At 38.2% G+C, this 15710-nt stretch overlaps 1 long non-coding RNA gene across 1 annotated transcript; it reads right to left on the reverse strand.

The window, feature by feature from the left end:
- Positions 1-727: 727 nt before the first annotated feature.
- LOC129647754 (uncharacterized) lies at positions 728-15140 on the reverse strand. The gene is made up of 3 exons (XR_008712486.1): positions 15018-15140; positions 2650-2821; positions 728-2544 (listed from the first exon to the last, which is right to left on the reverse strand). It is a non-coding gene; the product is annotated as an uncharacterized LOC129647754 (long non-coding RNA).
- Positions 15141-15710: the final 570 nt, after the last annotated feature.

The following is a 15710-nucleotide window of genomic DNA, read 5'->3' on the forward strand; positions in this document are numbered from 1 at the left end:
AGTTATACATGTGTTCCCCATCCTGAACCCTCCTCCCTCCTCCGTCCCCGTACCAGCCCTCTGGGTCGTCCTTTACTTCAGTGAGTAGATTCTGGGTGGTGATGAATATCCACTTTGACACAGAGTGAATTTATTTGTGACCTGCTTTCACGGAGTTCACAAACTAGTTATTGCAACCAACCAAGAAAAGAATAAGAGAAATGAAGAAATGCCACAAGTATTGGCAATATTTACTGCAGCATATGGCTAATGTGTAAAGAGGTAACAGAACAACGTATCTCAGGGGATCATTCAAAAGGAAAATTACTTAAATTAACTTCTCAGGCAAACCAAATTATTCACCATGCCCCCTCCTGTAATGCTATACAAAGTCAATGTTTGTGGAGAGTAGAACTGGGGACTATCAATCAAGTCTTTCATAAGAATGGTTGTGTCTGCAGGGATTTATTTTTTCCTTTGCATTTTTGGCTTTTAGATGAATGAAGAATTTTTCTCAGCAAATTATTAATTACTCCTACTTGCCTGTCGAATTGAGTTCACTGTAGTTATGTAGGAGTCAATGGTATTCAAACTGCAGCTTTTGATGAAGTAATCGGCTGCTTCTGGGGCCTCTTTCAGCTGCCCTGGGCGTGCTTCACATGTAAACGACTGCCAAATGGATTCTTTCGACATTCCAGCCAATTAAAATACATTTAAAGTGCAGCTGGTGGAGAGGGAAGCCGGGTGATTGTGTGGAGAACTTCAGGGCAGAGACACAGAAAACAAACTTTGCGGAACCCAGTTCGGGCAGCCCAGCCAGGGGTTTGGGGGCAATGGAGAAAGTCCCCCAAAGAGGGTATTTTTAGTTGCTGTCATCATCAAAGATGACACTTTGAGCACCACCTTAAAAGACACAAAAGAGGGAAGCATGTTTGTTAGGGTGTCAGTCTTCTCCCCTTGCCTCTTGAAACTCTGTGTTGGCTGGTTGCCCAATGCGGTGCTGCATACAAATATTGACAGAACACAGCGGTGTTTGTTAAACCCGGTCTGGGGAAGCCAGTGATTAAAACTCTTGAAGGAAGATCCGAAAACCCCAGGAACTCTCCTCAATAGCCTTAGAACACTGACCGAATGCAAGAGAAAGCGCTGAGTGGGCTAAAGTGAACATATTCACCGTCCCTGCTATGCCTTTTCGGTAAGGTCAGAATTTTCTTTTCTCTCTCTTTTGTCTTTAATGTTTCTGTTGGTGTGGAGGTGAGAGCTTCCAACATGCTAAGTAAGTGCTCTGCTTCAGACCTCTGAATTGCAGAGCATAAGGTTTGCCTGTGATTTTTCTGGAGGGCTTGAGGGGATTGCAAGGTGTAAATAGACACAGGACATCACCCAGCACACACGTGGAGTCCACCAGTGCTTTTCCAGAATTCAGGATACATTTTCTGTCGATCTATCCCAGTACTTGCTGCCTGTGTCCAAATGTCCTGAGGTTGATTACAAACACATTCCTCCTTTGAACCAATAGGTATGCTGTACGTGCTTGTTTCGATTTTCATCATCAATGTCTTGTGCATTCTGCCACCAGCCCCTTGCCTATGCATGCAGAAAGTGTATTTTTCCTTCTGGGTTAATATTCAATCAGACACAAGTGTTCTGTCTTACTCAAGCAAATCCCAAATGTTTGGAAATGCCTTGCTTTATCTCAACTTTCCTTGGAGAAGCTGATAACTTGGGAATTTGTTCTGAATCACTCTTATGCTGGAAGAGGGCAGCTGCGGTTGCACTATCTCTATGGTTCTGCAAGCTCAGTAAATACCCGGCTCTGGGGGTTGGACTCCCAGGCCCATCTTAAATTCCTGAGAATGTTTAGGAAGAGTAGGGCTGAGCGGGTATTGATTGCTATCTATCAATTGACCAATGAAAGACACACAAAGTTCCCGATTGTTTCCGATCCTAGCTTGTCACAGTTGGCCCTTTTTGGCTTTGGTTTTGTTCGTTGCAAACAAAGAATCTTGCACATTTCATGGTGAAGGATCACGTTGCCGTGTCCTGAGCTCAGTTCAATGCTCTTTATTAATCTTTAATGTGCCAGTAGCTCTGAGGCTATGCCAAGCTGAGACTTTCCAAAACTCTTCAAGCTACCTGCTGCCAAGATAAACGGTGGTAGGCTCAGAAGGAATATTTTAAGGAAACTTGCAAGAGCAAAGTTTTAGCTATTAAATTTGTTATGGGTCAATGAAAGAAATCTTAAATAAAAGAGATTTCAGAAAGGGCTGCTTCAGCTCTGCCCTCCATGTGAGAGACCTGCTGTTGGAGTGCATGTTCTCACACACACAGTGGTCTATGTTCTGTGTGTGGAGAATATAAGGTGACCTACTGTATGGGTGTTGGGTTGGGTTTATGAAGTGGGTGCTGTGTGAATGGAGGCGTGCAAATGCAGAAGGCCTTTCTGCTCATGACAGTGTTGGAGTCCAGAGGTAAACATGGCTACACGTGTGGCAGCTGCTTGTCCCATACAACCATCTCAGACACGAAAAGTGAGCCAGTGGTGGACAGTGCTCACAAGAGTACCTGTGGACAGAAATGCAACTATGTACAAAAGAAGAATGGCATGGTATACCTCAAAATCTTGGGCCCTGGAGGTGATTTCAGAACTCAGATGAAATGGAAACTTACTGTGAGGCCTTGGAGAATGGAAGGCTGTGGCCTCTTGGGTCTGTCGGTTGCTCACCAGGCTAAGGCAAGGTCAATGGTGTCATCATCATTTCTTGGGGATGCAGGTAAGAGTCAGGTGGATCCTGCCTGTAGACACCAGTTCTGTAAGCAGAGGCTCCATCTGTCATGGTTGCTATGAGAAGAACAGTGAATTGAAGTGAGAGGAGCTTCAAAGTCCTTTCTTATTTAGAGTCAATGATGTAAAGACTTTACACACATACATGTAGACAGTGATGAGAAAGGGGCAAGGGTGAGGGAATCCTTTATTAAATGGGTTTTGTTGATTTTAGAGTCAAGCCCAGTCTCTTCCTGTGGCCTAGAATAGGGTTGACAAACCTAGGCATCACAGACTAAATCTGATCACCATGACTTTTTTTTACAGATAAATTTTTATTAGACCCAACCAAACCCCTTTGCTGATATATGGTCCACAACTGCTTTTGTGCTATCATAACAGAATTGAATAGTTGCAACAGAGACCCTATGACCCCACAAAGCCTAAAACAGTTAGTGCCTGGCTCTTTACAGAAAAAGTTTGAGAGATTGGAAATGGAGGACAATGCTTCTTAAACTATCTCATAGATCAGTTTTGTTTTTAATTTCCAGTCTGTTTTGAACTGGAAATAATTTTATTTAGTGTGGCAAAATGTTGCTCCAACGTTGTGGCAATACCAAATTGCTACAATATTTCTAAACATCTACTCTTAAATTTTGTACTTATCATGGATCCTTTATTTTAATTAATTTATTTATTTGGCCAAGTGGCTTGTGGTATCTTAGTTTCCCAATCAGGAATGAAACCTGGGCCCTCAGCAGCAAAAGCTTGGCATCCTAACCACTGGACCATTAGGGAATTCCCTATCATGTATCCTAAGCAAACAGTTTGCAGACCAGTACCAGTCCTGGGACCACACTTTGAGAAGCTGTAATCCCTGCTAAATTTTCGAGTTTCGTCTTGTGACATTTGCCCCAAATCTGTAATCATACTACTCTTCTTTCTGAAGACTGGATGCAATAAACTCTTTTCCACATTTAGGCCTGTGTCATGACTATTTGCTGGTCCTGGAACTGTCTAAATCTTGCCTTAGCTTTTTCTTTGTATGAGGGGTCTGCTTTGGTTCATTTCATCAAGAAGACCTTTTGACCACTCTATCTGAAAAATCTTTCCTCACCTTACATCACTCTGTCTTTATTTTGTATATTACAATCAATGCTTGTGTTGTTTATGTTCCTATTATTTGTTTCCTTCCATTGGTCTGGATTCAGTAATGACCCATTTCAGCTGGTTCAAGCAGAAATGGATTTCATATTTGTTTTAGATGGCATGTGAAATCTTGCAGGTGCTGGGGAGCCAACAGAGCTTCTGAGATAATGCTCAGAACAACAGAACAAAATTTACCATTATATCTCTGTCACAATACAAAGCTAGGATTCGGGAAGCTGATGCCACCATTGCCAGCTTCAGGATCACATTGCCTCTTCCACCAAAATGAGCAACTCTGTTTCTTGAAAACACATAAACCTATGGACAGGATACTGGGATCTTTTCTAAACAGATTTCAGAATACCCCAAACCTCTGGCAGGAACAGCAGAAATATAGCATCTACCACATGATCTTCACTCTGATTTTCAAATCCCACTGAATGGGAGGTAAAATCTGGATCACTGCAGAATTTGAGCTGTGAGAGCATCAGGGAAATGTCATATTAGGTTTTTTAGTCTTTAATGCTGTAATAGAATCACCAGAACCTGCCTTCATCCCCTGTTGGAATTTCATCTCTATGATGGTAGGGACCCATCTGCTCATTCATCACCCTTCACCAGTGCTAAATTAATGCCTGATATGTGCCCAGTGAATGTTGATAGTAAGAATGCATGTGAATGGCATGCTCCCCAGAAGTCCATGATTTATATAGGAGGATAGCATGGGAAATGTCTCTATGGGAGATGCAAGATTACCTATAGGTGACAGTCTCATTTTTGAAACATACCTTGTTTTTTAAAGCTGAAATATATTTATGTAGCTGTAGTTAATCTTAGGACTTGGATTATTCTAGTTACTACCTATTATCATTTTTTGAGGATATTCAATGAGGATATTTAATAATATCATTTGCTGAGTAACACAGCACACTAATATATATATATTTATATATATATATAATTAGCTCATTTAATCTGCAAAATATCTTGATGAAGTGACATTATTTCCACTTACAAAGAAAGCAGAGGTTTTGAGTAGAAGAGTATCTTCTCAAGTCACAGAGCTGGTGAGTGGTACATTTTGACAAGTCGCTCAGTCGTGTCCAACTCTTTGCTACCCTATGGACTGTAGCCTACTAGGCTCCTCTGTCCGTGGGATTTTCCAGGCAAGAGTACTGGAGTGAGTTGCCATTTCCTTCTCCAGGGGATCTTCCTGACCCAGGGGCTAGTGGTACAGTCAGATTTTATCCCATGACTTTTGAAACCTAAGTTTATACCCTTCACCTCTAGTTATAACACTCCATATAATTTATCTTTGTGGTTGCTCTGTCTTCACTTAAGACTCCCTAGTTTTGTTTCCATCCTAGTGATTGGTTAATTTACTGCATTATCTACTTTGTGCCTTAGCAAGGTAAATCCAGTCATCAGGACTGAAATATCAATACAGGTTTCTGGTTATCATATTCATGCCGACTATCAGCAATGAATCTGTGGGTCTATAGATGATGATATAAAAGTAGGTAGGAGAGAACTAAATAAGTAGTGATCAAGATACGAAAAGTTGCACTTAGGTCAAAAATCCTAGAAGGTGGGTTATTTCTCTTGTAATTGTACAAACTTCCAGCCCCATAGAATAAACAATTTTAGGTCTTTTTCAGTGTTGTGGAATGAGATTTCTATTGGAACTTTCAAAAGCTCACATATTCCTGGATATGTAAAAGGCATGCACATGCATAGAGGTATGCATTTTCTCAGGAAAGACCTGAGAAAGCCCCAGTCGCTCACCTATTACTGACATTGAACCTCTGCACAAGCAAGGAGTGAAAATTAAGAATTGTAAACAGCTGGCAAATTGAAGATGTGCCCTCTATACACAGAAATCCCCTCAGCAAAGCCTGGAACTTACTGGCTGACGGCATTATTATTATTATTTTAAAAGAAGTTTTCAGCCATTAGCTGGCCACTAAGCTAACCACACATGACAAAGAAAGCAGACTCTATGGTTAGGAAAGTCACTAAACAAATAGGAAGAATAATTACAGCAACAAAAAACTGAAACAACAAACCATAGTTGGGGGAGTGATATGATTTCAAGAATTGATGTTTTATATTATTTTAAATGTCCAGTTTTCAAAAAAAATAATGAGACATGCAAAGAAACTGGAAAGTGTGTTCTATTCACAAGGAAGAAAAGGCAGTCAATAGAAATAATCTTTGAGGAAGCCCAGATATTGGACTTACTAGAGCAAGACTTTAAATCAGTGACCATAAAAATATTCACTGCTGCTAAGTCGCTTCAGTCATGTATGACTCTGTGTGACCCCATGGACTGCAGCCTAGCAGGCTTCTCCGTCCATGGGATTCTCCAGGCAAGAACACTGGAGTGGGTTGCCATTTCCTTCTCCAATGCATGAAAGTGGAGAGTGAAAGTGAAGTTGCTCAGTCGTGTCTGACTCTAAGCGACCCCATGGACTGCAGCCTACCAGGCTCCTTCATTCATGGGATTTTCCAGGCAACAGTATTGGAGTGGGGTGCCATTGCCTTTTCCCAAAAATGTTCACAGAACTAAAAGAAATCATGTCTAAAGGAATAAAGGAAAATAATGAGAACAATATATCACCAGAGAATATCAATAAAGGGATAAAATTTGTAAAACACAGCCAAATATAAATTTGAGAGCTGAAAAGTACAATAACTAAAAAAAAAAATCACTATTGGGTTCAACAGCAGGTTTAAATAGACAGAAGAAAGAATAAGAAAATTTGAAGATAGGTCAAATGCAGAGTACATAATGACAAATGCTGGGCTGGAGGAAGCACAAGCTGGAATCAAGACTGCTGGGAGAAATATCAATAACCTCAGATATGCAGATGACACCACCCTTATGGCAGAAAGTGAAGAACTAAAGAGCCTCTTGATGAAAGTGAAAGAGAGTGAAAAAGTTGGCTTAAAGCTTAACATTCAGAAAACTAAGATCACTGCATCCGGTCCCAACACTTTATGGCAAATAGATGGGGAAACAGTGGAAACAGTGGCTGACTTAATTTTTCTGGGCTCCAAAATCACTGCAGATGGTGATTGAAGCCATGAAATTAAAAGATGCTTGCTCCTTGGAAGAAAAGTTATGACCAACCTAGAGAGCATATTAAAATGCAGAGACATTACTTTGTCAACAAAGGTCCATTAGTCAAGTCTATGGTTTTTCCAGTAGTCATGTATGGATGTGAAAGTTGGACTATAAAGAAAGCTGAGTGCTGAAGAATTGATGCTTTTGAACTGTGGTGTTGGAGAAGACTCTTGAGAGTCCCTTGGACTGCAAGGAGATCCAACCAGTCCATCCTAAAGGAGATCAGTCCTGGGTGTTCTTTGGAAGGACTGATGTTGAAGCTGAAACTCCACTACTTTGGCCACCTGATGTGAAGAGCTGACTCATTGGAAAAGACTCTGATGCTGGGAACGATTGAGGGCAGAAGGAGAAGGGGATGACAGAGGATGAGATGGTTGGATGGCATCTCTGATTGAATGGACATGAGTTTGGGTAAACTCATGTTGGTGATGGACAGGGAGTTGGTGATGGACAGGGAAGCCTGGCGTGCTGCAGTCCATGGGGTCTCAAAGAGTTGGACACGACTGAGCGACTGAACTGAACTGAACAAATGAGATTATTCAATGTGAAAAGAGAAAGGAGAAAAAGGAGAAAAATTAGCAGAACTTTGATGAGACAGTATCAAGTATACCAATATACACATAATGAGAATCTGAGAAAGAAAGGAGAAGCAGAAAGGGACAGAAAGACTATTTGAAGACAAAATGGCTGAAAACTTTCCATATTTGATGGAACATGGGAATCTATATATTCAAGAATCTCAATGAATTTCAAGTAGAATAGATTCAAAGAGGTTCACTTTGAAACAAATTATAGTCAAATTGTAAAATATGAGAATCTTGAAAGCAGCAAGAGAAAATCATCATGTTATGTATAAGGGAGTCTCATTTATATTAATAGGTAGTTTCTCATCAGAAACCATGGAGGCCAAAAAGCAGTGGAATAATATAAAGTACTGAAAAAAAAATGACTGTCAACTTTGAATTCTATATCCAGCAAAACCGTTCTTTAAAAATAAGGATAAATCAAGACATCACCTGGAGAAGGAAATGGCAACCCATTCCAGCACTCTTGCCTGAGGAATCCTCTAGACAGAGGAACCTGGTGGGCTACAGTCCATGGGGTCAGAGTCAGACACAAGTGACACACACACAAGATATTACCAGGTTAAAAATCTGAGAGAATCTATCACTGACAGACCTTTCCTTCCTTAAATTACTAAAGGAAGTCCTTCAGACTGAAATGAAAGGAACTAGACAGTAACTTGAATTTGCACCAAAAAATAAAGAGCACTGCTAAAATATAAAAGGCAGTTTACATGTATTTTTTGTTTATACTTCCTTTCTTTTCCTCCTGCTTGATTTAAAAGACATGTGCAAGCTATAAGCATAAAACTATATTGATGAGCTTATAATATATAAATATGTGTATTACAATAAGAGGACAAAGGAGACAGGCTCTATAGAAGTGAAGTTTTTGTACAATGTTGAAATAAACTAGATATTAATTCAACTAGACTAATATATTAGATAATCTAGATAAAATAGAAAAATTCCTAGACACAAAATACTGGAACTGACTCAAAAAACAAAATCTGAACAGACTTTTAACAATAAAAATATTGAATTAGTTATCAACAGACTTACCACAAAGAAGAGCCTAGGCCAGGTAGCTACCTGTTGTATTCTAGCAAAAAGAAGAATTAACACTAATTTTTCACAAATGCTTCCAAAAAATAAAACAGAAACACTTTCCAGCTCAGTCTATGAAGAGGGTATTATTGCCCTGTTACTGGGGAAATAAGAAACAATAACTATAGCCTGATATGTCTTATTAATGTGGACACTATAATTGCCAACAAAATACTAGCAAACCAAATTAAGCAACATATAAAAAGGATCATACTCCATGACTAAGTAAGATTTATTACAGGAATGAAAGACTGGTGATGCATATGAAAAAAATCAATGTAACACAACAACATATTAATGAAATAAAGGGAAAAAAACATGATTATTTCAATAGATATATAAAAAGCACATGACAATAGCCAACACTTTTTAATGGTAAAAGTTTCAACAAACTAGAAATAGAACTGTCTCAACCTGATAAAGGGCACCTACAAAAATCTTACAGCTAATATTATATCCCAAAGAAAGGCAATACCAAAGAATGCTCAAATTACCACACAATTGCACTCATCTCACACGCTAGTAAAGTGATTCTTAAAATTCTCCAAGCCAGGCTTCAGCAATACATGAACCATGAACTTCCTGATGTTCAAGCTGGTTTTAGAAAAGGCAGAGGAACCAGAGATCAAATTGCCACCATCCGCTGGATCATGGAAAAAGCAAGAGTGTTCCAGAAAAACATCTATTTATGCCTTATTGACTGTGCCAAAGCCTTTGACTGTGTGGATCACAATAAACTGGAAAATCCTGAAAGAGATGGGAATACCAGACCACCTGACCTGCCTCTTGAGAAACCTGTATGCAGGTCAGGAAACCACAGTTAGAACTGGACATGGAACAACAGACTGGTTCCAAATAGGAAAAGGAGTATGTCAAGGCTGTTTATTGTCACCCTGCTTATTTAATGTATATGCAGAGTACATCATGAGAAATGCTGGGCTGGAAGAAGCACAAGCTGTAATCAAGATTGCCGGGAGAAATATCAATAACCTCAGATATGCAGATGACACCACCCTTATGGCAGAAAGTGAAAAAGAACTAAAAAGCCTCTTGATGAAAGTGAAAGAGGAGAGTGAAAAAGTTGGTGTAAAGCTCAACATTCAGAACACTAAATCATGGCATCCGGTCCCATCATTTCATGGGAAGTAGATGGGGAAACAGTGGAAACAGTGGCTGACTTTATTTTTCTGGGCTCCAAAATCACTGCAGATGGTGATTGCAGCCATGAAATTAAAAGACTCTTATTCCTTGGAAGGAACGTTATGACCAACCTAGACAGCATATTAAAAAGCAGAGACATTACTTTGTCAACAAAGGTCCATTTAGTCAAGGCTATTGTTTCTCCAGTGGTCATGTATGGATGTGAGAGTTGGACTATAAAGAAAGCTGAGCACCAAAGTATTGATGCTTTTGAACTGTGGTGTTGGAGAAGACTCTTGAGAGTCCCTTGGACTGCAAGGAGATCCAACCAGTCCATCCTAAAGGAAATCAGTCCTGGGTTTCCATTGGAAGGACTTATGTTGAAGCTGAAATTTCAATAATTTGGCCACCTGATTGGAAGAACTGACTCATTGGAAAAGACCCTGATGCTGGGAAAGATTGAGGGCAGGAGGAGAAGGGGATGACAGAGGATGAGATGGTTGGATGGCATCACCGACTCAATGGACATGGGTTTGGGTGGACTCTGGGAATTGGTGATGGACAGGGAGGCCTGGCGTGCTGCGGTTCATGGGATTGCAAAGAGTTGGACATGACTGAGTGACTGAACTGAATATTATACTTAATAGTAAAAGACCTTCCTCCCTACAATCAAGAAAAGATAAAATTCTTCTATCATATTTCTATTCAATATTGTACTGTAGTTCTATCCAGAGAAATTAGATAAGAAAAATAAATCCAAAGGCACCCAGATTGGAATAAAGAAGGAAATCTGTGTTTATTTGCTGATGACATAATTTTGTGTGTATAAAATCCTAAATAATCCATTTAAAATGTGGCGGATTCATTTTGATATTTGGCAAAACTAATACAGTTATGTAAAGTTTAAAAATAAAATAAAATTAGAAAAAAAAAGAATTAATAAACAAATTAATGCTACAGAGTACAGGACAATATACAAAAATCGATTGCATGTCTATACAACAGCAGTGAGCAATTGAAAAATGAAATTTAAAAAAGCAATTCAATTTATAATAGCATCAGAAAGAAAATGTTTAGAAAGAATTTTAACAGAAATGTAGGACTTGTAATACTTGTAATACTAAGTATTGCTAATGAAATTAAAGAAGGCCAAAATAAATGGAAAGATAGCCCATGTACATACCTTGAGTGACTTAATATTTTTAAGATGACAATACTCCCCATATTTATCTAGAAATAGAACATAATTGTTATCAAAATCTAAGCTGCCTTTTTTTTCAGAAATGACAAGCTGATAGTAAGATTTGTAAAATGGAAATTACCTGGGGCTTCCCTGGTGGTCTCATAGTTGAGACTCTGCCTGCCAATCTGGTTTGATCCCTGGTCTGGGAAATTCCCATATGCAGAGCAAGTAAGCTCCATGCACCTCGACTACTGCTCTAGAACCTATGAACCACAATCACTGAGCCCCTGCACTGCAACCACGGAAGCCACATGCCGACAGCTGTGTCCTGCCACAAGAGAAGCCACTGCAGTGAGAAGTCTGCGCATCACAATAAAGAGTAGCCCCTGCTAGCCACAAATAGAGAAAGATGCATGCAGCAATGAAGACCCAGCACAACCAAAAATTAATAAATAAATCTTAAAAAAATGAAAATTACCAAGGAAGTCAAAACAATCTTTAGACCAAAGTTGTAACTGACAGTTCTTGATTTCAAGTTACTGCAAAGCATAAGTACTAAGGAAAAAAAAAGTATGTTATTAGTATAAACCTATATATAGAGAGATCAATGAAATTACATTGAGAGTTCAGAAATAAACCCTTACATTTATGGCCAATTGATTTTTTTACAGTGGTGCCAAGACAATTCAATGGGGAGAAAGAATAATCTTTTTAACAGATGATGCTGGGAAAGGTGGATGTCCACATATAAAAGAATAAATTTGGAACTCTAACTCACAACTCAAGCAAATATTAATTTAAAATGAATCACAGAGCTAAATATAAGAACTAAAACTATAAAACTCTTGGAAGAAAACATAGGAGTAAATTTTCATGATTTTGGATGAGGTAAAGTTTTCTCAGATATAACACGGAAAGCAAGAGTGACAAAAGGAAAAATAGACTTTATCAACATTAAATCTTTTGTACTTCAAAGGACATCATTTAAGAAAGTGAAAAGATAGCCCACCCAAAGGAAGAAAATATTTGCAAATCATAAATTTAATAAGGGACTTGTATCCCATACAATGGCATATTCAACCAGAAAAATAATTCTTTTAAAAAATGGGTAGAGGATTCAGAGTAATTTTCTTCTAACAATATGTACAAATTGCCAGTAAGCACGTGAAAAAGGGTTTGAGATCATTAGTTATTGCAAATCAACTAATGCAAATCAAAAGCAGAAGAAATACCACTTTTCCCCTATTACAATGACTATAATGAGAAAGATGAAGAATAACAAATGCTGGCAAAGATGTAGAGAAATGAGAACTCTCATGTATTGCTGGTAGGAATGTAAAATGGTATAGCCATTTTAGATAAGATTTGACAATTGTCAAAATGCTAAACATAGAGTTCCCGTATGATCCAGAAATTCCTCTCTTAAGTATATACCCAAGAGAATCGTAAATGTATGTCCATACAAAAACTTGTACACAAATGTTCTTAGCAGTATTATGCATAATTAACAAAAAGTATGTGATATATCCATACTATCAAGTCATATAAAGGAATTAAATATTGATACCTGCTAAAATATGGATGAATCTTGGAAATATTATGCTAATGGGAGAAGACATAAAAGGCCACATATTGAATATATATATTCTATTATATGAAATGTTCAAAATAGGCAAATCTATAGAGACAAGGGGAGAAACCAGAGTAGTTGGACACCTCAGAGTCAAGTCCACCTTTCTAATTTTTGAGCATAAGACAAGAGTACAAATAGAGGTTCACATACCATAAGTTAAATATTTTAAAATTATAAATCAAGCAAACACCATCTTAAATATTTCTATTCTCCTACTTTGAAAAGTATACCTTTGTCCAAAAACAGCCTTGTACTATTGGCTATGGGAAGTCAGTAAAAACTTTAAGAAGAACAGTAATGTAATTATATTATCATTTCTGAAACAACCTGCTGGCAAACTTGTCCATGTGTGAATAAAAAGTGTCTGGGGATTGCAACTGTAGATTCTACCAGACACTGGGGAGTACTTAAACCAACGTCCTAAATATGGAGAGAGTGTTACAGATAAAACAGAGATTCTAAAACCTGGATCAGCAGAAATGAATGTGGAAGGGAAAGGAAGGAGGAGAGAAAAGAGAGAGGCCAGCTGACCTTTAGCGCATGAGTGACTCAGGCTGGTGACATCATTACCTAAGAGGAAAAACAAGCAGTTTGTTTTTTTTTTTGCTAGTCACTGATTTTTTTATTTTTTAAATTTCTCTCTCTCTCTCTCTCTCTGTTTTTTTTACTTTACAATATTGTATTGGTTTTGCCATACATCAACATGAATCCACCACGGGTGTACACTTGTTCCCCATCCTGAACCCCCCTCCCACTTCCTTCCCCATACCATCCCTCTGGGTCATCCCAGTGCACCAGCCCCAAGCTTCCTGTATCCTGCATCGAGCCTGGACTGGCGATTTGTTTCTTATATGATATTATACATGTTTTAATGCCATTCTCCCAAATCATCCCCCTCTCCTTCTCCCACAGAGTCCAAAAAAAACAAGCAGTTTTAATGGGAGTGGAGGAGTCTTGCCAGCTGGTCTTTGAGTATGAGAGGCTGAGCTATCTAAGGGACCTCTGGTGAAATTGGCCAATTAGCATTAGGAAGCATATGCGTGTAGCTTGGAAAAGAGGCCTGAGTTAATAAAATGATTTAGAAGTCATAAAAATTATAAAAAAAATCCCAGGAGGGAGTAAGATTTCATAAGGGGAGAATAAATAAAGACTAAGAACCAAATGGAAAGAGACACAAAAGAGCAGTATCATTAATAATCAGACTTGAGAGACTTCCTTGGTGGAAGGGAAGGGAAGTGGGTGCAGGTATGATCCTTTGTCAGGGAACTAAGATCCCACAAGCTCCTTGGTGTGGTCTAAAAAAATTAGACTTGAATTGTTTGCTAAAAACAAATGACAAATATAACAGCATTTTTACAATAGAGTTTCAATCACATGGCAAGCTTGATTCTATTGATTAGAAAATGGTAATTATGATATGATCCATAACTAGCAGCAGTTGGGAAGAATAACCAAAATCAGCTGAATCATATATGAAAAAACATATAACTAGCTTTTAATACATATAACTGCTTTTATATAAATACCAGTCTCCTCCGTCCATGAGATTTTCCAGGCAAGAGTACTGGAGTGGGGTGCCATTGCCTTCTCCATTTAAAACTAAAGATGTATGTATAACTGGCTTTAGTTTGTTAGGGTTGTTTTTGTGTGATCACCTATGTTTGAAAGAAGAAAAACAGGCTGTTAATGGCCTTAACTGGATGATGATGGTGCTATTTAATATTATTATAGGATTTTATACCTTGAAAGCACTTCAGAACCATTAATTAGGCACTCGTTATCAGCTCTCTGCACTAGACATTACCGTCCTGCTTGTGTTCTTTCTGCCACTGCCATTCCTCCACATGCTGTAATTTATGATAGGGTATGTGATTGGAGTTCATGGGAAAAGATCTTAGAATCAAGAAATTGCTTAGTTTTTGTTTCTTTGAAATAGAATTGATTTGAGTTTGAAACCTTGGGTTTGCAAAGTTTTTTGTTTGTTTACTTACTGAATGAGTAAAATTTGCATGTTTTCAAAGGCTTAAGCTGCTGTCTGAAGCACTCTTCTGTCCTTTGATTGACAAAATGCAGGGCTATGACTACATCTTGTCACCCAAGCCTCGTCTTAGGAGTCACTGTTTTTACATTATCACCAGGAAATGGCCGGCAGTGTTCTTTTTCCTTGATTTCACTGGGATTTAGCTTTTCTGAGAGAAGCAGGTAATTTTGTACAATAAGTAATTGAACTTAGTGGAATATAGGAAAATAAGAAGTTAAATGAGTTAATTAGGCTTTTAGTTTTAAATTAGCAGCAGTCACCCATTTTCAAGGAACCACGAAAGAGCTTGTTTTGGGGAAATCTTTACAAGAGATAAAGATTTCATACATACCTCTCCATGTTGATTCTACCAAGGCATTGCAATCCTCTTCTGCCCTGGCTTCTAGAAATTCCATAGCAGGATTGACTGTCTTCTCCCTCTGTGACTTATATGCTATGCTCTTTATGTCTTTCTCTCTCTGCATCCTGTTTTATTACTATGACTGGATATAAAATGGGTTGCTATGAAGTAGGTGATCTCATAATCTGATAGCTGAAGTGTAAATTGGTGTGGCTTTTATGGAAAGCATTTTAACAATGTATGTTAAAGTATTTTAATCTATTCTAATTTAATCTATTCAAAAGAGATAATGTGTGATATATAAACATCAGCTTACAAAATTATTCATTACTATATTAATGCTAAAATGAAGAAAACAACTACCCATTAACAGGAGAGCTGTCAAATAAATTACGGACTAGAGAGAGCTCTTACAAATCAATAAGAAAAGATCACTATCCCAATAGAAAATTGTTAAAGGAAATGAAATGCAATTTTCCAAGGAGCAATATAAATTGCCAAGAAGCATTTGAACAGATGTTCAGCCTCATTACAAATTAACAGGATATAAATGAAAATAATGAGGTATTATTATGTTACCTATTATTAGCAGTGATTAAACCATCCTCGTTGGTGAAAAAGTAGAAATCGGGTATTCTCATTTACTCTCAGTGGGAATGTAATTGGGATGACTAAGGGGGCAGT

This window comes from Bubalus kerabau, chromosome 3 (assembly GCF_029407905.1).
Source record: "Bubalus kerabau isolate K-KA32 ecotype Philippines breed swamp buffalo chromosome 3, PCC_UOA_SB_1v2, whole genome shotgun sequence".
Classification (NCBI taxonomy): domain Eukaryota; kingdom Metazoa; phylum Chordata; class Mammalia; order Artiodactyla; family Bovidae; genus Bubalus; species Bubalus kerabau.